Source organism: Nicotiana tabacum, chromosome 3 (assembly GCF_000715075.1).
Source record: "Nicotiana tabacum cultivar K326 chromosome 3, ASM71507v2, whole genome shotgun sequence".
Classification (NCBI taxonomy): domain Eukaryota; kingdom Viridiplantae; phylum Streptophyta; class Magnoliopsida; order Solanales; family Solanaceae; genus Nicotiana; species Nicotiana tabacum.
In genome coordinates, this window is record NC_134082.1 from 41,065,930 (window position 1) to 41,087,875 (window position 21,946).

Below are 21,946 nucleotides of genomic sequence, written 5' to 3' on the forward strand. Positions count from 1 at the left end.
AATATTATCTGAGGGGATTCCAGGAACTCTCCTCACTGATACTGAGAGAAATCCCAAAGAAATAGTGAATGTTGTGACCTTGAGAAGTGGGCAAGTGTTGAAAGATCCCACTCTGATCCAAAAAGATGTGATACCTGAAAAAGATAGTGGGGAGCAGCTGAAGAATGAGGTTGATAAAAAGAAGAAAGGCCTAATAAAAGCTGAGAAAAAGAAGAAGGGAGAAACTTCGAGAAGGGAGGAACATGATGTGAGCGAAAATATGCTTACTCTACCTTTTCCTCTAAAGCTATATAGAGAAAAGTTGGACAAGCAGTTTGAGAGATTTCTAGATGTGTTGAAGAGGTTCATGTAAATTAACCATTCACAGAAGTGCTCTAATAAATACCGTCTTATGCCAAATTCTTGAAGGAGATCCTGACAAAGAAGAGGAAGATAGAAGATACCTTAGTGGTAAAGCTCACAGGGCATTGCAGCAAGATACTGCAAAATAAACTCCCACAAAAGTGTGAAGATGTAGGGAGTTTTACTATACCTTGCTCTTTAGGCTCTATCAATTTTGATAAGTCTTTATGTGATTCTAGTGCCTTAGTTAATTTGATGCCTCTATCTATTTAAAGGAAACTTGAAAAGGAGATCGGAGAGATAACCAAACAACTCTAATACCTGAGGGGATAGTGGAAGATGTCTTAGTTCGGGTAGATAAGTTCATATTTCCTGTAGATTTATAGTGGTAAAGATGGAAGAGAATAAGAAGATCCCCCTCATTCTAGGAAGACCATTCTTAGCAATGGGCAGAGCTATGTTAGATATACAAGAAAGAAAACACAAGCTCTGAGTGGGTGAGGAGTCTATAACTATCAAGATAGATGTAGAAAAGGGGGCACAAAAGAAATAATCAGCTGCTAGTGTTGAATAGAAAGTGAAAATCTAGAAAAAGAAGGTTGTAGCGAGTGAAAACGATAAGTGTGGGGTGTACCCCAAAAAATATGAGAAGAAGCTATCTGCATGGACGTGTTCATTAGTTTGGGCGCGAGGAATGGAGCCCGACTTTGACGTAGACCCCGACTAGATGTTCAGGGAAGTTTCCTTCACTTTATAAATTTTAATTGTATGTCATGGGGACATACCATAACTTAAAGTGTGGGGTGGGGGATATATTTGCATGTATGTATGTATATGTAACGACCCCACCGGTTGTTTCGAGAGATGTAGCTCTGTTCCCCTATTTTTTTGCTTCATTAGTGTTTTATAGCTGTATTTTGACGTACCGGATTAGTTGGATCGGGTCTAGAGTAATTTTGGAATGAGTTGATACACTTAGTCTCTTGTGAGAAGGTTTAAGTTGGGAAATTTGACTGGAAGTTGGCTTATATGTAAATGACCTAAATTTTTTTATGGTTCCGTTAGCTCCGTTAGGTGATTTTGGACGTAAGAGCGCGTCCAGAATGTAATTTGGAGGCCCGTAGTGGAATTAGGCTTGAATTGGCGAAAGTTGGAATTTTGGCAATTTTTGTCGGCAATGGAAATTTTGATACCGGGGTTGGATTGGATTTCCGAAAGTTGGAGTAGGTTCGTGGTGTCATTTTTGACTTGTATGTAAAATGTGGCGTCAATTGGGCATGATTTGATAGGTTCGACACTCTAATATTGATCTGATGTTCTTGAGAGTGCGGATCGTACCAAAATGGTACAGACCGTAGGAAAGGAGTGCAGCTGCAGCAGGATTGTGTGGACCACGGTGGAGGAAGATTAAAAGTGCGGTCGTAGTAGTATTGTGCAGACCGCAGTGGAGGAGGGATAAGAAGTGCGGCCGTAGCAGAATATTTGCGGCCGCAACAGAATTATGCGGACCGTACAATGGAGGTTCAGAGAGCACTATATAAGTGAGGCTTAGGGTTTTATTTCACATCTTGGACTTTGGGAGCTCGATTTGTGGCGATTTCTCGAGGGTTTTTCAAGAAATTCATCAGAGTAAGTGATTCTAACTCAGATTTGACTAATATACATGAATATATCATTGATTTCATCATCTGATTAGTGATTTGAGATGGAAATTTGGGGAAAATTGTGGGGATTTCATAAAATGAATTCTTGGGATTTGAATGTCGATTCGAAGTCATATTTGAGTGAAACTAGTATGATTGATCCTGTAATCGAGTGGGTTGTTGGATTTTCTGACTTTTGTCAAATTTTGAGATGTGGGCCTGGGACCCAGCTTATGAGTTGACTTTTTGACTTTTGACCTAAAGCTTAGTATTTTCTTATGGAATTGATTCCTTTAGCTCGTGTTGATTGTATCGAATTGTTTGTGGCTAAATTCAAGGCATTTAGAGGCTGTTTTGAGAGGCAAGGGCATTGCGGAGTATGATTTTGCTTGGTGTGAGGTAAGTAACGCTTTCAAACTTGGTTCTGAGGGTTCGAAACCCCGAACTATGTGTTATGTGGTTAGTATTGAGGTGACACACATGCCAAGTGACGGACGTGTGGGTATGCAATGTGTGAGTTGTGACCTGGTTCATTCCATGACACCGTATAGTGACTCTATCTTGTTGATATCCGTGTTTCCATCATGTGATAAAATAAATGAGCTATAAATCATGTTAGATACCCAGTTTAGGCTTTACGCCGATATTATTGGAACCCCTTAGTGGTTGCTTCTTGATCTCATCTCACTGATTTCATCGTTATTCCGTAGTCAATCATATTCATGTATTTCATATCATATCTTAGTCTCTATTGTTATTTTTGGCATATCATATCATTGTTTCAGGCTAGTTATCATGACATTGTGAGCCCGTGGGTGAGACTGGAGAGTGACAACTGAGTGAGGTCGAGAGCCTGATTATGAGTGATAGTTATAAGATCGGGCTGCACGTCGTAACAATTATATTGATTGTGATAGCCCTTGGGCAGTAGGAGCCCCTCCGGAGTCTACACACCACCAGTGAGCGCGAATGATATTTTTGAGGATGGATTTCTATGGACATGGATTTGTCCGAAGTGTTGATACCTGGAGATGGATTTCTCCACAAGGTTGGATTGTCCTTTTCCTCACTACCGAGTGACGTATAGTTAGTGATGCGTATGTTCCGGGATGGATTTCCTTGGTCGCATGGTCCATATATGGAACCGAGTGGTTGAGCATATATATATATATATATTGTTGAAGGATGTATTTCCCTGGACATGGATTTGTCCGAAGTACTTGATACCTGGAGATGGATTTCTCCACGGGGTTGGACTTCCCTTTTTCCTCGGTACTGGGTGACTTACAATCAGTGTTATATATGTTCCGAAATGGATTTTCCTGGGCCGAATAGCCATATTCAGTACCGAGTGGTTGAACACTTGAGAGTGGGAGCACAATTTACATCACACACAGTATGTGCATTGGCATGTAGATGTAGCAAAGATATATTCCTTAGCATGTTCGTATCTGCTCTGTTTATTGTTTTTCAGCTGTCTATTAAATTGGAAGCATGCCTACATTTCTGCACATTTATTTCTATTATATCTATTGCGGTTGAGTTCGTCACTACCTTTCAGTCCATAGTTTGGACTTGTTACTTACTGAGTTGGTGTACTCACGTTACCCCACGCACCTTGTGTGCAGATTCAGGCACCTTTGGTCCTAGTGGTAGTCGCTGATCGAGGTTTCAGGCTTTAGGAGACTATCGAGGTATATGCACGACGTTTACGGGCCTTGACTCTCCTTCTTTCTCTCCAGATGTATTTTAGTATGTTCCTTTTGACATTGTAATAGACTATGTTCTTCTCTAGACGCTCATGCACTCAATGACACTCTAGTTTTGGGCTAGATTGTATCTTATTTTGGAATTTCTTATGCTTTAAACAGTTTTCTTAAAATGTTAATAGCTTCCGTTAATATTTTCAACTTATTGTTGCTGCGATAGTTTTGTTGAGTCGAGACTGGCCTAGTTTTATGATAGGCGCCATCACGACGGTCGAGTTTGGATCGTGACAACTTGGTATCAGAGCCTAGGTTACATAGGTCTCACGAGTCATGAGTGGGTTTAGTAGAATCTTGCGGATCGGTATGGAGATGTCTGTACTTATCTTCGAGGGGCTGCAGAACCTTTAGGAACGCTTCATATTCTTGAATTCTTGTCATGCGAATCTAATGATTCTAGTAACTAAACTTTTGTTATCATATTCTCTTATAGATGGTGAGGACACGTACTATTGGTCAGGATGGACAGCCACCAGTGCCACTAGTCCTGGCCGCGAGAGGCCGAGGTCACATAGGCCGTAGTAGAGGTAGAGATGCGGCTCGCACCGCTGCTAGGGAAGAACCAGCAGATCCACCAACTGCCCCAGTTTAGGATCAGGTCCTAGTTATGGATGCACCAGCGGGACCAGCTCAGGCACCAGCTATGCCTATTGTTATCCTAGGCATTCAGCAGGGCTTAGCTTAGATTTTGACCATGTGCACCAGTCTTGCTAAGGAGGTCTCTGTTACGGCCACAACAACCACTTCTTAGGCCGGGGGAGGTGCTCAATATCCTGCCACCCGCACACTCGGTCAGGTGGTGTAGGGACTTCAGACGCCGGGGGTACCACCAGCCCAGTGGGTTGCAGCTGTTCAAGACTATGTGGTTCCTGTCATGTCTGATGATGTGCAACATGGATTGGAGAGGTTTGGTAGACTTCAGCCTCCGACTTTCAGTGATGCAGAGGGCGAGGATGCCCAAGGTTTTTTGGATAAGTGTTAGAGGATTCTCCGTACAGTAGGTATTTTGGAGACCAATTGGGTCTCGTTCACTACTTTTCAGTTCTCTAGAGCTGCTGTCATGTGGTGGGAGGCTTATGAAGGCGTAGGCCGGTTGGTGTAGCGCCCCTTACATGGCAACAGTTCTCCATTTACTTCCTAGAGAAGTATGTGCCGTAGTCTCGCGGAGAGGAGTTGTGCAGGCAGTTTGAGTAGTTGCGTCAGTATGATATGACTATGATGCAGTATGAGATGAGATTCTCTAAGTTGGCCCGTCATGCTATCTGGTTGGTTCCCACAGATAGGGAGAGGATCAGGAGGTTCGCTGATGGGCTCACATATCAGCTGCAGATTCTTCTAACTAGAGAGAGGGTGTCTGGTGCTTCTTTTGAGGAGGTTGTTGCCATTGCTCGGGAAATAGAGTCGGTTCGCTACTAGGAGAGAGTAGAGAGGGAGGCCAAAAGGCTTATGGACCCGGTAGTTTTGGTGGTGTTCCTTCGGGAGGTCAGTTTCACCACGGCAGGGGTCGTCCCTTCAGGAATGCCCAGACGGCTCGTCCAGCTCACCGTGGCGTATCATCTGTCCATGGTTCTCACTGTTCACATCAGGGTCACTCATCTCTTAGTGCCCTTCCAGCTCAGAGTTCGACTCATGCACCATCAGCTCAGGGTTCATCTATGTCTAGTTCTACTAGTGATTATCCCAGTGCTCGGGGCTCCCTTTAGTCCCCGCTGCCAGTGGCTGCTAGAGGGTTCTTTGAGTATTGAGATTTGGGTCATATTAAGAGGTTCTGTCCCCGACTTACGGGAGGTTCATCATAGTAGAGGAGTCAGCCTTCGACTTTAGCGCCAACCACTTTACTGCCTGCACAGCCATCTCGGGGTCGAGCTTAGTCAGCAAAGGGTCGCCCTAGAGGGGGAGGCTGATCACATGGCGGTCAGGCTAGATTCTATGCACTTCCTACCAGGCTGGGTGCCATTGATTTAAATGTTGTGACCACAGGTATTATCTCAGTTTGCCACGGGGATTCCTCTGTATTATTTGATCCTGGTTCCACTTATTCATATGTGTCATCGTATTTTGCTCATTATTTGGATATGCCCCGTGAGTCTCTCATTTCATCTGTTCATATATCTACCCCGGTGGGCAATACTATTGTTGTGGATCGTGCATATCGGTCGTGTGTGGTGACTGTGGGTGGATTGGAGACTAGGGTTGATCTGTTGTTACTCCGTATGGTGGATTTTGATATGATCTTGGGTATGGACTGGTTATCTCCATGACATGTTGTTCTAGATTGTCATGCCAAGACCATGAAATTGGCGATACTAGGGTTGCCACAGATTGAGTGGAGAGGTTCTTTAGGCTATGATCCTAGTAGAGTGATCTCATACATGAAGGCCCAACGGATGGTTGGGAAGGGTTGTTTTTCTTATTTGGCCTTTATGAGGGATGTCAGTGCATAGACCAGTATGATCGATTATGTTCCGGTGGTAAGAGATTTTCCGGATGTGTTTCTTGCAGACCTACTGAGCATGCCACTTGATAGTGATATTGACTTTGGTACTGACTTGGTACATGTCACTTAGCCTATTTATATTCCTCCATACCGTATGGCACCGGCTGAGTTGAAAGAGTTAAAGGAGAAGCTTCAAGAACTCCTTGAGAAGGGGTTTATTAGGCCTAGTGTGTCACCTTGGGGTGCACTAGTTCTGTTTGTGAAGAAGAATGATGGAACTATGAGAATATGCATTGATTATGGGCAGTTGAACAAAATCACAATCAAGAACAAGTATCCTTCTCCATGTATTGATGATCTATTCGACCAGCTTAGGGAGCGAGGGTGTTCTCCAAGATTGATCTCAGGTCAGGGTATCACCAGTTGAAGATTCGGGACTCAGACATTCTTAAGACAACCTTCAGGACTCGATACAATCATTATGCATTCCTTGTGATGTTTTTTGGGCTGACCAATGCCCCAGCATCATTCATGCATCTGATGAACAGTGTGTTCCAGCCTTATCTTAGCTCGTTTGTTATTCTATTCATTGATGATACCTTGGTGTACTCTCGTAGCCAGGAGGAGCATGCCTAGCATTTGCGAATTGTTTTGCAGCTGTTGAGAGATGAGAAGCTTTATGCTAAGTTCTCCAAGTGTGAATTCTGGCTTAGTGGCATTCTTGGTACACGTGGTGTCCAGTGAGGGTATTCAGGTTGATCCGAAGAAGATAAAGGTAGTTTAGAGTTGGCCCAGACCGTCCTCAGCTATAGAGATTCGGAGTTTTCTTGGTTTGGCTGGCTATTACCATCGGTTCATGTAGGGTTTCTCTTCTATTTCCTTGCCCTTGACCAAATTGACCCAAAAGGGTGCTCCTTTCAGGTGGTCGGACGAGTGTGAGATGAACTTTCAGAAGCTCAAGAATGCCTTGACCACAACTCCAGTGTTAGTTCTGCCATCAGCTTCTGGTTCATATTCAGTATATTGTGATGCTTCTCAGATCGGTATTCGGTGTGTCTTGGTGTAGGAGGGTAGAGTGATTGTTTATGATTCGCGCCAGTTGAAGCCCCATGAGAAGAACTACCTTGTTCATGATTTAGAGTTGGCTGCCATTGTTCATGCATTGAATATTTGGAGGCACTATCTCTATGGTGTGTCTTGTGAGGTGTTTATTGATCATCGTAGCCTCCATCACTTGTTCAAATAGAAGGATCTCAATTTGAGTTAGCGGAGATGGTTGGAACTGCTTAAGGACTATGATATCACTATTATGTATCATCTGGGGAAGGCCAATGTGGTGTCCAATGCCTTGAGCATGAGGGCAGTGAGTATGGGCAGTCTTGCATTCATTCTTGTTGGTGAGAGACCTCTTGCGGTTGATGTTCAGGCGTTGGCCAACCATCTAGTGAGATCGGATATATCGGAGCCCAGTGGGGTCCTAGATTGTCTAATTTCTCGGTCGTCCTTGTTTGATTTATATCAGTGAGATTGTTCGCCTTTATAGGGTTCCAGTTTCCATCATTTCAGATAGGGGTGTCAATGGTTCGGTTTGTCCGGTTATTTTATAAAATTTGTACCATACAAGTTTTTTTATTATTCTATTATGTATAACCAAAATTAGACTTTTCGAAACCGTAACAATCATATCGGTTTTTCTTTGGTATCGGTACGGTTCGGTTAATTTTTGTTATTTTTGTAAATATCATGTAAAATTCATCAATAGAAGTAGAATGCAATAACATACATTCTTTTGTAGGACTTAGCACAACTCTTTAGATATTTGTACTATTTAAAGGGTGATGAATTAAAAAAAATAAAAGATGACTAGAGTATATATCCATCAACTATTCTACAACAACGTAAAAGAAACCAAGAAATGGCAAAGAAAATATAAATCATACAAATAGAAAGATATTAATCAAGCTAGAACTCTAGAATAAAGTCTATAGAAGATTAAATATTCAAACAAATATATCTAAAGGGCAAGTTTGTTGGGGAGAAGTCTGTGATGTGTCTTACATTGTTGGGGAGAAGTTTCTACTGAAGGTTTCACCCATGAAGGGTGTTATGAGATTCGAGAAGAAGGGCAAGTTGAGTCCTCGGTTCATTGGGCCTTTTGAGTACTTCGGAGGATTGGGGAGGTGGCATATGAGCATGTCTTACCACCTAGCTTGTCTGGTGTGCATCCAGTATTTCATGTTTCTATGCTCCGAAAGTATATCGACGATCCGTCCCATGTTTTGGATTTCAGCACGGTTCAGTTGGATGGTTATTTGACTTATGATGTGGATCTGATGGCTATTTTGGAGCATCAGGTTCGCAAGTTGAGATCAAAGGATATAGCTTCAGTGAAAGTGCAGTGGAGAGGTCAGCCCCTGGAGGAGGCTACTTGGGAGACCAAGCGGGAGATGCGGAGCAGATATCCATACCTATTCATGGCTCCAGGTATGTTTCTAAACCCATTCGAGGACGAACATTTGTTTAAGAGGGGGGGATGTAACGTCTCGACTAGTCATTTCGAGAGTTGTAGCCCCGTTCCCCCATTTTTCTGCTTTATTTGTGTTTTACAGTTGTATTTTGACGTACCAGATTAGTTGGGTTGGGTCCGGAGTGATTTTGGAATGCGTTGAGACACTTAGTCTCTTGTGAGAAGGTTTAAGTTGGGAAAGTTGACCGGAAGTTGACTTATGTATAAACAACTTTGGATTTGAATTTTGTATGGTTCCATTAGCTCTGTTAGGTGATTTTAGACTTAGGAGAGCGTCCAGAATGTGATTTAAAGGTCCGTAGTGGAATTAGGATTGAATTGGCGAAAGTTGGAATTTTGGCCATTTTGGTCGACAGTGGAAATTTTGATATCGGGGTCAGATTGGAATTTCGGAAGTTGGAACAGGCTCGTGGTGTCATTTTGACTTGTGTGTAAAATCTAGCATCAATCGGGCGTGATTTGATAGGTTCGACACCCTAATATTGATCGGATGCTCTTGGGAGTACGGACCGCACCAAAATGGTGTGGACCGCAGGAGAGGAGTGCGGCCGCAGCAGGATTGTGCAGACCACAGTGGAGGAAGGCTAAGGAGTGCGTCCGCAATAGAATTGTGCAGACCGTAGTGGAGGAAGGCTAAGGAGTGCGGCTGCAGTAGAAGTTTTACGACCGCAGAGATTGGCAGAGTGCGGCCGCAACAAAATTATGCGGACCACACAGTGGAGATTCAGAGAGCACTATATAAGCAAGGCTTCGGGTTTTATTTCCCATCTTGAACTTTGGGAGCTCAATTTGTGGTGATTTCTCGAGGGTTTTTCAAGAAATTCATTAGAGTAAGTGATTCTAACTCGGATTCGGCTAATATACATGAATATATCATTGATTTCATCATATGATTAGTGATTTGAGATGGAAATTTGGGGGAAATTGTGGGGATTTCATAAAATGAATTTTTGGGATTCGAATGCCAGTTCAAAGTCGAATTTGAGTGAAACTAGTATGATTGATCTAGTAATCGAGTGGGTTGTCGTATTTCAAGATGTGGGGTAGGGGCCCAACTTATGAGTTGACTTTTTGACTTTTGACCTAAAGCTTAGTATTTTCTTATGGAATTGATTCCTTTAGCTCGTGTTGATTGTACCGAATTGTTTGTAGCTAGATTCGACGCATTCAGAGGCCATTTTGATAGGCAAGGGCATTGAGGAGTAGGATTTTGCTTGGTGTGAGGTAAGTAAGGCTTTCAAACTTAGTTATGAGGGTTCGAAACCCTGAAATATGTGTTATGTGGTTAGTATTGAGGTGATGCACATGCCAAGTGACGGGCGTGTGGGCGTGTACCGTGAGAATTGTGACCTGGTTCATTTCATGGCACCGTATAGTGACTCTATCTTGTTGATATCCATGTTTCCATCATGTGATAAAGTAAATGAGCTATAAATCATGCTAGATACCATGTTTAGGCTTTACGCCGATACTGTTAGGACCCCTTAGTGGTCGTTTCTTGCTGTCATCTCACTGATTTCACTGTTATTCCGTACTTAGTCATATTCATGCATTTCATATCATATCTCAGTCTCTGTTGTTATTATTGGCATATCATATCATTGTTTCGGGCTAGTTATCATGACATTGTGAACCCGTGGGTGAGACTGGAGAGTGATGACTGAGTGAGGCCGAGAGCTTGATAATGAGTGACAGTTATGGGATCGGGTTGCACGCTGCAATAGTTATATTGATTGTGATAGCGCTTGGGCCGTAGGAGCCCCTCCGGAGTCTGCACACCCCCAGTGAGTGCGGATAATATTATTGAGGGATGGATTTTCCTGTACATGGATTTGTCTGAAGTATTGATACCTGGCGATGAATTTCTCCACAGGGTTGGATTTTCCTTTTCCTCGGTACCGAGTGACGTATAGTTAGTGATGAGTATGTTTTGAGATGGATTTCCCTGGGCCGCATGGGCCATATACAAAACTGAGTGGTTGAGCATATATATATATTTGAGGAATGGATTTCCCTGGATATGGATTTGTCCGAGGTACTTGATACCTAGAGATGGATTTCTCTGCGAAGCTGGACTGCCCTTTTTCCTCGGTACTGGGTGACTTACAGTCAGTGTTGTATTTGTTCCAGGATGGGTTTCCCTAGGTCGGATGGCATATTCCGTACCGAGGGATTGAGCACTTGAGAGTGGGAGCACATTGTGCATCACATACAGTATGTGCATTGGCATGTAGATGTAGCAGATATATACTCCTTACCATGTTAGTATCTGCTTTGTTTTACTGTTTTTCAGTTGTCTATAATATTGGAAGCATGCCTACGTTTCTGCACATTTATTTCTATTATATATGTTGTAGTTGAGTTCGTCACTACCTTTAAGTCCACAATTTGGACTTGTTACTTACTGAGTTGATGTACTCACGTTACCCCCTGCACCTTGTGTGTAGATTCAGGCTCCTTTGGTCATAGTGGTAGTCGTTGATCGAGGTTTCAAGCTTTAGGAGACTATCGAGATATCTGCACGGTGTTCGCGGGCCTTGACTCTACTTCGTTTTCTCCAAATGTATTTCAGTCTGTTCCTTTTGACATTGTAATAGACTATGTTCTTCTCTAGACGCTCATGCACTCATTGACACCCTGGTTTTGGGCTGGATTGTATCTTATTTTGAAATTTCTTATGCTTCAAACAGTTTTCTTAAAATGTTAAAAACTTCCGTTAATGTTTTCAACTTATTGTTGTTGCGATGGTTTTGTTGAGTCGAGGCTGGCCGAGTTCCACAATAGGCACCATCACGGCGGTTGAGTTTGGGTCGTGATAGTATACTAGTTTTAGTTTTGCTTTTTAGTAGTTAGAGATAGAATTTTTTTTAAAAAACATGAAATTTTCAATTTTTCCCGACGATGGATATCATCGACAGGTTTCTCGAGGGATTAAAGTTGAAGGAAAGGACAAAAAATATTTCTTTTGTAGTTAGTGTAATAATTCCCCCTTGGTGTTTTTTTGGACTACGGTTCTTTTGCAAGGGCTTTGGTTGAATCGGGTGTTGTTAGTTTCTATTTTATTTAGGAGTAGAAAACCTTGTGCTATGTTTTGAAATGGAAGCAATATTTGACTTTGTTATGCCTTGAGAACAATGAGTGCTTTAGTTGTGACGCTTAGGCTCAGTTCTTGACTCTTGTATAGGTACCTTAAATTGTATAATCTTAACTTTGCTTAAATGCTTTGACTAGAGTGTCTTGATAAGCCCAATTCCGAGTGAGTTATGTGTCATGTGTGTGTGAGTTTTATATTATTCTGTGCATTGAATTTGTTTTCTAAAACTTATCCCGTGTGTTTGCAAAGCGAAATAGTAGCTTTATTTAGTCTTGGAAGTGATATAGACATTTCTTTGTTGAGCCATATATATGTTTTACCCACCTAATTGTATGAATCTTAGTTAGCCCCTTTGAGCCTGTAATCATGTTTCTTTGGCAACCACATTACAAGCCTTACCCATTTGATTCAATTGACCATCTATTTGAACCTTGTACCTCTCGTGAGCACTTGAATTTATTATGAACTTTGTAAATTTTAAAGTATGGGGTGTTGGTTTGGCTTTTGAGTGGAACTATTGAAATAAGAGAAAGGTACATTGTTTAGAAAAAATAAGAGCCACTTGAATTGAATAAGAAAAGAAAAAAATATTGGCGTATTGTTGTGAAGAAAAATATTCATTGATAAGTGGTAACTCTTGATGTAATTGTGCTTAAAGAAGTAGGGAGTTAATGTATATTGATGTGAAGGTAGAGTTATGGTTTGACATAAGTGTGGGGTTTTGAAAGGTAAATTGTATGTATTAAAGTACTTAGGGAGGTGTAGTCACTCTTATAGCTAAATATATCCTACACGTCCCGCAACCTACATTACAACCAATTAAAGTCCTACTTGATCCTTGACTGAATGAACTCAACTAGTAGAGTAGTATAGTACGGGCAAACTTATGGTACTTCTTTTGTGGCATATAACATTTTTTCTAAGAGTGAGCGAATTCTTTCTATTTTGATTTTCTGATTGTTCTTAAATTTTATTGTGGGTGCAACTACTCTTTATTGTTATGTGAGGACACTTGATTCATAAAGGAAGGGTAATTTCATTGACCTCTATATTTGAGTAAGTGAGCGGGTTGTGAAAAATGCGTGGTACTTGTAAGTCAAATCCTGAGGTGAGGATGTTACGCTAAAGTGCTTAATCTATTTTAAATATTCTTGGTATGATGATTTAGGAGAGTTGTTTCAAAATGTTGTGTTTATATAAAGTGTAGTTTGATTGCTCGAGGACGAGCAATGGTTTAAGTGTGGGGTGTTGATAGTAGGCTATAATCTTGTATTTTAGTCGCTTATTGCACTCTAATGCACTGCACTTTATGTGTTTTTATGCTTTAATCGCTAGTGTTCTATACTTACTGTGTGTTTTATGCCTTGTAGGAGTAATTTCGAGTGATGTAGATGTTATGGAGATACTTCGAATTATTGGAGTTTTGATGTCTGAGTAAAATCCCAAAGGTTTAAGCCAGGATTGCATTCGGGGATCGAGAACCACGTATGGATATAAAAAAATCAAGTCAAAAGAGAAGCTCTAAAAAATTTGCACTGTTGCGGCGCATGGTGCGCCGCAACAGTGTATTTTTGGTTGTTTTTGAATATATGAGCTCTCTGGATTTCCCCACTAATGCCTTGTATGGCGCTTCACCCTATGTAGCACGCCTGTGCAATTTTTACTGAGCTAATGTCTTATTTCGACTAGGAGAAGGTGGTTTCGTTTGGGATCGACTATACTTGGTATAAATACATGAAATAACGTTATTTTCTGGACTTTTAACACATAATTGACCTAAGGATGCTAAGGAAGAGTTGGAGGAGCAAAAGTACAAGGATTTCATTATTCCTTCCTCACTCAAGTCCCAAGTTTGGATTGAATTTATGTTTTCCTATCTTTTTATTATATTTGTGATGAATTACTCCATGTCTATGGAGTAGTTCTTTTTAGGGTTTGATGGATTTGGTGTTTTGATATTTGTTTGTGGATTATAACTCTCTAGTTTTACGTATTGAAGCGTTTTGGATGATTTAATTGTTGCATGTATATTCACTTGTTCATGTAATCGAGAGAGGCATAACTTGTGATATCTTTGTATTATATTGTTGTTTGAGTTCATTAATTCTTCTTAGTAATCGAAAGAGGTTAGCTGAATTATTGATCAAACCTAGTTACGAGGATAATCGAGAGAGGTTCTCCTAAAGACCAATCCACTATGCATTCTTGCATATCTTCATAGAGCTTAAATTTGTTCATCTCGTGAGGTTGAGACTTAACGAGAGAGGAGTTTCTACTAAATAATTGGACTAATAATTAAGTGAATTCGAGAGACTCACTTGAACATTAGAACTGTATTATCTAGAGTTAAATTCTAAATAATTATCTTTCACCTATCCTATCAAAATCCTATTTTCTCCCAATGATATCTTTCTTTGCTTATTCCTTGCTTCGATTGTCATTAGTCAATAACTCTAGATTCTTAGTTAATTTTAGTATTAATCACATAAATCTCAACTGTTGATCATTTTGGGTAGCAATCAAGCTAGAAAGTATGATGATATTGTTTAACTACAATCCCTGTGGATACGATATTATACTATACTATATTTGATTAGCGAGCATAATTTTAAGTGGTGTTTTTCTCTTGTCAACCCATCGTCGTTGTACATGGCAGCCACCTCAAATCAGCATACACAAGGACCTTTGTTTTAGCTAGTACGTTGGATGGTGCAGGCAAGTCAGTTTACTACAAAAACAATACATACATGATACACTAACATACAAACTACTCTTCTAAGTATTCATTACATCAGTACTGATATTTTGTATTTGTATGCAATTGTATTTACAGGACATATCCTTCCAGTAGCATATAGTGTAGTTGATTCAGAGAATGCTACTGCTTGGTTGTGATTCTTTGAGCAGTTCAAGGAAGGTTATGGAGAACGGGAAAACATGCGCATTGTTTCTTATAGGAATGAGAGCATCATCAAAGTTATTAGAGTGTATCCTACCGTACTGCATTTTGCTTGTATATGGCATCTATAGAACAATGAATACAAGAATTCAAAAAGAGTCATGAGAAGTTGAGTGAGGTATACTTTTCAATGGCAAACACATACAACCATGATGAATTTGATTATGGAAAAGGTGGAGAAGGTAGATATTCGGGAGAAATATTACTTGGAATTAGCTGGATACGAAAAGTGGGCTACACCTGTTAACTGAGGATGGACTATGACATCATTATATATATATAAGTCAATCAATTCGGCACTTGTATCAGCAAGAGGATTGCCAATCTATGAATTCCTAGAAGAAGTTAGGAAGATATTTGGACATTGGAAATGCAGCAATCGAAAAGATGCTTCACTTTACACACGTTCACAACGCTTAGGAACAAATATCATGAGATTCTAATATTGAATGATGCGCTGTTATCACGTACGACTGTAAGTTTTTATTAGTTATATGAGTACATGTTGTAATTAGTTTGGATGCATACATGAATACAACATGGATTATTGCCCCCCCTCTCTCTCTCTATATAGTTAGACATTTCGACCTGAAATCGAAGATCTTGGACAAGAAAAAGCGTGAAAGATAACTTGCGTTATGTAGTAAAATCAACAAAAAAATAATCACTATTATTTTTAGCCCCACAGTGGGCGCCAAATTGTTTACCGTAAAAATGGTAATAACAATTAAATTTGATTATGGGACTCTAAAAATACGTGATCTATTTTTATGCTAGTTTGCTAAGAAGTTGATGCTATGTATTTGAGACTTAGAAACAAAATGATAGTTAAGGATAGGGCAATAATCAAACCGTTAGGCCAATTATCGGGGCCTCGAGCTTGTTGATTCGGGGCCTCGAGGTTGATTCAGGAGCCCGACTATGAGCTATCGAAGGCAGTCGGAGGGTGACTAACAGTTATACTAAAATTAACGGAGGCTCTTTATGGCCAATGATGAGCAATAAATGATGAAAAAATATGAAGATAATAAATGAGAGCAATAATATCAAGAGAGTATGTTAGAGAGCAAATAGAATGATCTTGTATATTTCGTGTGGAGAGACTGAAGCAACATGCTTTTACAAGATGACAAGGGTCCCCTTTATATAGGAGGGAAATCCCAACATAGTAAAAAATACATTAATTACAAAGATAAAGGGATGAGACAGCTAGATGACACCCTGATCAAGGGTTAGGATAGTCCACTAGGCTATGTCAATCCTAGCCGTTTACCTTGGGAACTCCCCACTCTTACCATAGCTGTGGTCGACATTATCCCTAAGTCGGGCATCACGAACCTCGAAGGGAAAATTCGACTGTATCCTTGAAGCCTCGAGGCTTCAAGATGATCTTCTGAGGTGCCTCGATAATGAGAAATTGGACCCTCCGATTTCACCGTAAATAGATAATCTACACGTTTCTTAGAGTCAAAGTGATAAGAAACAACCTTGAACCTTTGTACCCTCCGATATTCTTGCAATCACGGCAGTCACAAGGTGCCAAAACACGATACACACGCAGCCCTTGAAGGCCCCCGCATTGATTATAGCGGTTAGCTTCCCCTTGGCCTTCTTCAATGCGCACGCGGGGCTTATATAAATATTCCCCTCCTTGTTCTTCCCAACTCATTACATGTCCAAAACCCAAAAAAGGTTCCTCCTTCCTTTACCCTTGTTCTTTCCTAGGAACGCGACTCCCCTTTTTCTTTTGGAATTTTCTAGCAATGGCAAAAACTTCCGCCTCTGTTACCGAGAAGAATGTGGCCTCATCCTCCTCTCTTTTATCTCAAGGTGAAGTGGCAATGCCTCCTTGTGCTGAGGAATGCGTTCCAGGATCTTTCGCAATGGCTTCTGATTTCAAGGCCAAGAGGCCTTCTTCGAAGCCGGGGCGAAGTGAGCCTATCACTTAGTATATTAGCTCGATAATAGACGTCGGAAGAGTAAAAGCTAATTGTCACTGGGGGACGCAGTGCTTGTAGAGAATCCTTCTTGGGAGGAGGATATTATGACACACAAAACAGGTTTTATCAGTGTGTACACTTACCCATTTAATCTAGCGCCGGTGGGGCCATCTTCGCCCCCGATCAACCCCGTGATTCTTGACTTCTGCCAATGATGCCAAGTGACCCTTGGCCAGATTCATCCTTCATTCTGGCCTGTTATTTACATGATCAGGTACTACGTGAACATGATCGGGGAGGTGCCCTTTACCCTTGATCATCTGATCAGGATGTACAGCCCCCGTCTCTTTTGTGGGGGCCTAATCAAACTCCGTTGTCGAGCCTCAAGGGCCCTTTTTGCCTATACCAAGGAGGCCAGGAATGGAGGATGGATAAGCCGCTTTGTTCGAGTAAGGACTTATGACCTGATCCCGGTGGAAAAGATGCTGTTTCCCGAGATGTGGAATGTGGAACGTAAGTAGACACATTATCTAGCATTCACTCGCTTCTCTTTGAATATGCTCTTCCACACACTTAACTTTTCTTGCTAATTTAGCCGCAACAATTAACCCTGGTACGATCCCAGGCCTCCTGGGTTGGGTCGGCCACCTGGACTCGATTTGCCTGTATGATGATCGAGTGTGGCGTGATTTATCCCAGGCCCGGTGGGAAGCTAAGGACCATGGTGGGCCTCTACCCTTGATATAGTCATCCTTTTATACTTGAATCGCTATTGGTAGCGCTCTCGTTCCTTGTGCTTACCTCTTTCATTTGTATAGGTCTGGGGGAAAACCCCTTGATGAAGGGAGCATTACCCGGCGGGGAGGATGATTTGGTACCCGATGAAAGGAAGAAGAGACAAAAGGATCCATTGGAAGGGCCTTCTGAATCTAAGAAGATTAAGGTGGAAGAAGCTAAGGCCAACCCGGCAGCTCTAACCCCGAAAATGGCGGCAAACCCTTTAGTTGAGGGTGAGGAGGAAAATAGCTTCTCGACAGCGCCCGAGTGAGGGATAAACCTGGCCGATCCTGGGGCCGTAGAGATGGTGGCTCCCTAACTGGAGACTGATGTCGTTGCGGCCCCACTTCATGGAGGAGAGACAACTGAGGGAGTATCGAGTTCTACCCATAAGCTGGTCGGTGGTCAGAGTTCCCCTCGGTTTGGGGGTGCCTTCGTCAAGTGGTTCGGAGGGGCCTAGTTCTGGGGCCCTAAATGGACAAGGGATGGTCCCGACTGACCTTGCCAGTGCCGTAGTCGTGATTGATTCTCCTCAGGGAATGACCCAACCTTCTAAAGGAGTGCAAGATGCCCCGTACGAAGGATCTCCAGATGCGGGGATGCCTGTCAAAGGTTGAGATGTGCTCGGAAGGCTTCCAACCACTCTTGAGGGAGTCCCTCATATCGATGCTTCACTCGTCTTAGGTGAGATAAGCAGGCTTTGTGAGCAGGTAATCTTTGCGAACCCTGCCTGTCACTCGAGCCTTGGTTGCCTTGACTTTTGTCTCTCTAACTTATCTTTTTTTTTCATGGCTTCAGGCCAAGGCACTTTATAAACAGACTTTCACCCGATATCAGGTCGAGGTGACCCATCTCGAGCGTGAGAAAGTTCTCCTTACTGAACATGTTATCTAGTCCCCGTTTGCCATTATCTTAATATTTTGCCAGATCCCAGTGTTTTAACGTTTTGGATCTGATTTGTGCAGTTTGAGAAGCAAGGTGCCCTGCTGAGGGAGGAGCTTCAGGCCAGGGACTCCGAAGTCTCTGAACTCAAACAGCGTGAGATAGAGAGATAACGTCCGAGAGGGATGCTCTCTAAGAGAAGGTGACCTTAGTTGGGCATCATCTTAGTGAGGCGAGGGAGGCTAGTAACAAGTACAGAGGTCTTCATTTTGAATTAATGGCTGCATTATCCAGGATCAAAACTGAAGTTGAGATGCTTATATCTTTACATGGAGAGGATGCTATTGCGACAGGCACTCAAGCCGGAGGGGAACCCGAGGGAGCTGAGCCGATATTGACTCGGGCAATGGAGCGTGATCGATTAGGATCTCGAGGGAAGACTTTTGGGGACATACATGCGGGAGATATTATTTTGCCTACAGAGTTTGAGAGGGTGGAGACCCTAGAAAAGAGAGATGTTTCCTTGCTTGCTTTCGGAGGTGCACTGAGTAGTGGCTTAGGAGGTGATAAAAATGAAGGCAAAGCCCTCGAAAGGGAAGAGGCCGTCGAAGAGGGGCCGCTGAAGGACCCGTAGTTGTCGGGGTGAAACCTTTATCGAAGATGTAGGTTCAATGGTAGATTAGGATTCTGTTCGGTTCTCTTTGTAAGGGTTTTTTAAGACTTGTAAATATCCCCCCCCGTAGGTTGTAAGAAGGCTTTTTATTTCATATCCCTTCCTTCCCTTTTGTTTTTTGGAAATACTATGTGATGTACTTTGACTTTCGACTCGAGGACCCAGACTTCGGGTTAGACCCTCGGGCTTCGCTATCATCGAGCGACTTGGATTTTATGTATCCGGCCGGTATGACATTTGATCTTAGCACTGGTGGCAGTGACTCATATGCACTAGGTCGGTTCCCCCTTTTAGAGTAAGCTGGCATTTGAGTTCTTGTGCTTTTGCTTTCAGGCATTTTTATTAGATTGAGCTTAGTCTCCGAGTCGAATCTCGACTCGAGTTTATCTGACTCTCAAGTTTTTAGAATTTCGAGCTGGCCCTTAGGCTCTTACACGTTAGGTTGGAGCGACCTTATATGTGTGTTGGCGACTATGGCTCTTACGCCTTGGGTCGAAGTGACCTTTTATATGGGCTGGCGACAATGGATCTTACACTTTGCTCTTAGGCATACTTAGTTAACTATTTTTGGTTCAGTCTCAGAGTCGGGTTTCGACTCGAGCTCATTCGACCCTCAAGTTTTGTATTTGTGTGGGCTGGCGATAGTGGCTCTTATGCCTTGGGTTGAAGTGACCTTTTATATGTGCGACCCTGAGGCTCATTAGGCTGGCGACAATGGCTTCGACCTTTTATATGTGTAGCCTTGAGGCTCATTAGGCTGGCGACAATGACTGTTACGCTTTGCTTTTAGGCATATTTAGTTAACTATTTTGGATTCAGTCTCTGAATCGGGTTACGACTCAAGCTCATTCGACCCTCAAGTTTTGTATTTGTGTGGGTTGGAGATAATGACTTTTACGCCTTGGGTCGAAGCGACCTTTTATATGTGTGGCCCTGAGGCTCATTAGGCTGGCGACAATGGCTCTTATGCGCTTGGTCGGTGCGACCATATATGTGGGCTTTATTTTTCTCTCGATAAGGATTTTTGAAATAGTGTTTGCCTGACTCTTCAACGGCTTAATAAAAACCTCGATTGTATGTCATTAGATGGCAATGATCGAGCACCTCAAAAGGTTTGGCTTGGAGGCTGAGTATCTCGAAGCCGACGTTTAGGAGCTGACGTGGTCGAGGGTAGTCTGTTTAACCAGTTCTTTTCGAAGTAGATTCAAAGTAATTGAAGGCATGTGATTTTGTAGCAATGGTCGGGCATCCCCGAGTCGCATTAGTTTGGCTGGTACAGCCTTGTGACTAGAGTCATATATGTTCGGCCGGAGCCTTTGAGTCCCAAGTGAGATAGTTTCAGCATCTATATCGAGGGTATGCCTTTTTAGGGGTCTTACAAGTTCGATATATAGCCAAAACTTTGAGATCAGGTTTATGCCTTTAGTAAGGTCTTACATGTTTTTCATGCCTTTAAGGTCTTACAGTTTTGGATACTTGGTACAAGTATTGTTCATGCCTTGCTTGAGGTCTTACAGATATAGTTGCTGCCTTATGTAGGTCTTACGAGACCGAGTCTGCCCGCTCAGGGTCTTATGCCCTCGAGTTTTATAAGTCGGTGGAGGTGATGCTTGATGGTAGTCCCCGAGTCATCGAGGGTTTCTTGACTCGGGAGCCATTATTTGCAAACTTGGTATTGCCTTATTGAGGTCTTACGATTTTGGCGATTCCGACCCTAAGGTCATGCAATTTTTGAGATTTCGGTGTCAGTCTCCGAGTGTCCGTGACACCTTTGGTTTTGGAGACATTTTATGATCTTGATGTTGCCTCGTTGAGGGCTTACGAGTTTGGAGTTTTGACCCAGGGGCCGTTCAGGCACCGAATTGTTGATGCCAGTCTCCGATTGTTCAGGACATTTTTCACATAGGAGTCCTCTTTGCTAAAATGTCGAGTTTCTTTTGAAGCGTGAAATGCTTTGATGAAAAGTGTTCTTCGATTACCTGGTACAAGTACACATATTTTTGTCGTTAAAGGCTTGGTTGCTCTATATGGTCACGGTTCGATCAACCATTTGTCCCGGTACATTACTTTTCCTCTCGAGATCCCATTTGGGGTGTCTTGGCTTTCCCGAGTAGGTGACCTTCCGGGGGAGGACCCCCAGTATTCGAGGTGGATTGTAAATCGGATACTTGTTAAGTCTCCTTTAGGTGCCATATGGCCGTTGCCTCGTTTAAAATCTTGCCGGTAAAAACCCTTCTAGGGATAAAATTTGGTCGAAGGAAAAGAGTGCAACGGGTGCTTGAGGATGTTCTCAGAATTTTCAATCGGATTCCCTAGCAATAATATCATTTTAGCACTAATACGTTCCAGTTGCTTGGAAGTTGTTCGCCCAACTTGGTACCAAGCTTGTAAGACCCTTTGCCAACTATTCCGAGGACGCGGTATGGTCCTTCACAATTTTGGCCTAGCTTTCCTTCATTAGGGTTTCAGGTGTTAAGGGTGACTTTCCTTAAAACCATGTCCCCGACTCCGAAGTGCCGGAGGTTTATTCTCCTATTATAATATCTTTCGATCCTTTGCTTTTGGGCGGCCATCCGGACCAGCGAGGCTTCCTGTTTTTCATCTAGTAATTTGAGGGCCATTGTCATGGCCTCATTGTTCGAGATTTCAGTGGTGTGTTGGAATCTGGCACTCGGCTCCCCAACCTCCACTGGTATCAAAGCCTCGATTCCGTATACTAGACAGAAAGGTGTTTCCCCTATTCTTGATTTTGAAGTTGTTCATATTCCCACAACACTTCGGCCAACATTTCTCTCCTCTTTCCCTTGGCATTTTCCAGCTTCTTCTTTAAGTTCTGGATGATGGTTTTATTCGTGGACTCGGCCTGGCCGTTTGCACACGGGTGGTAAGGCGTCAATAGTATTCTC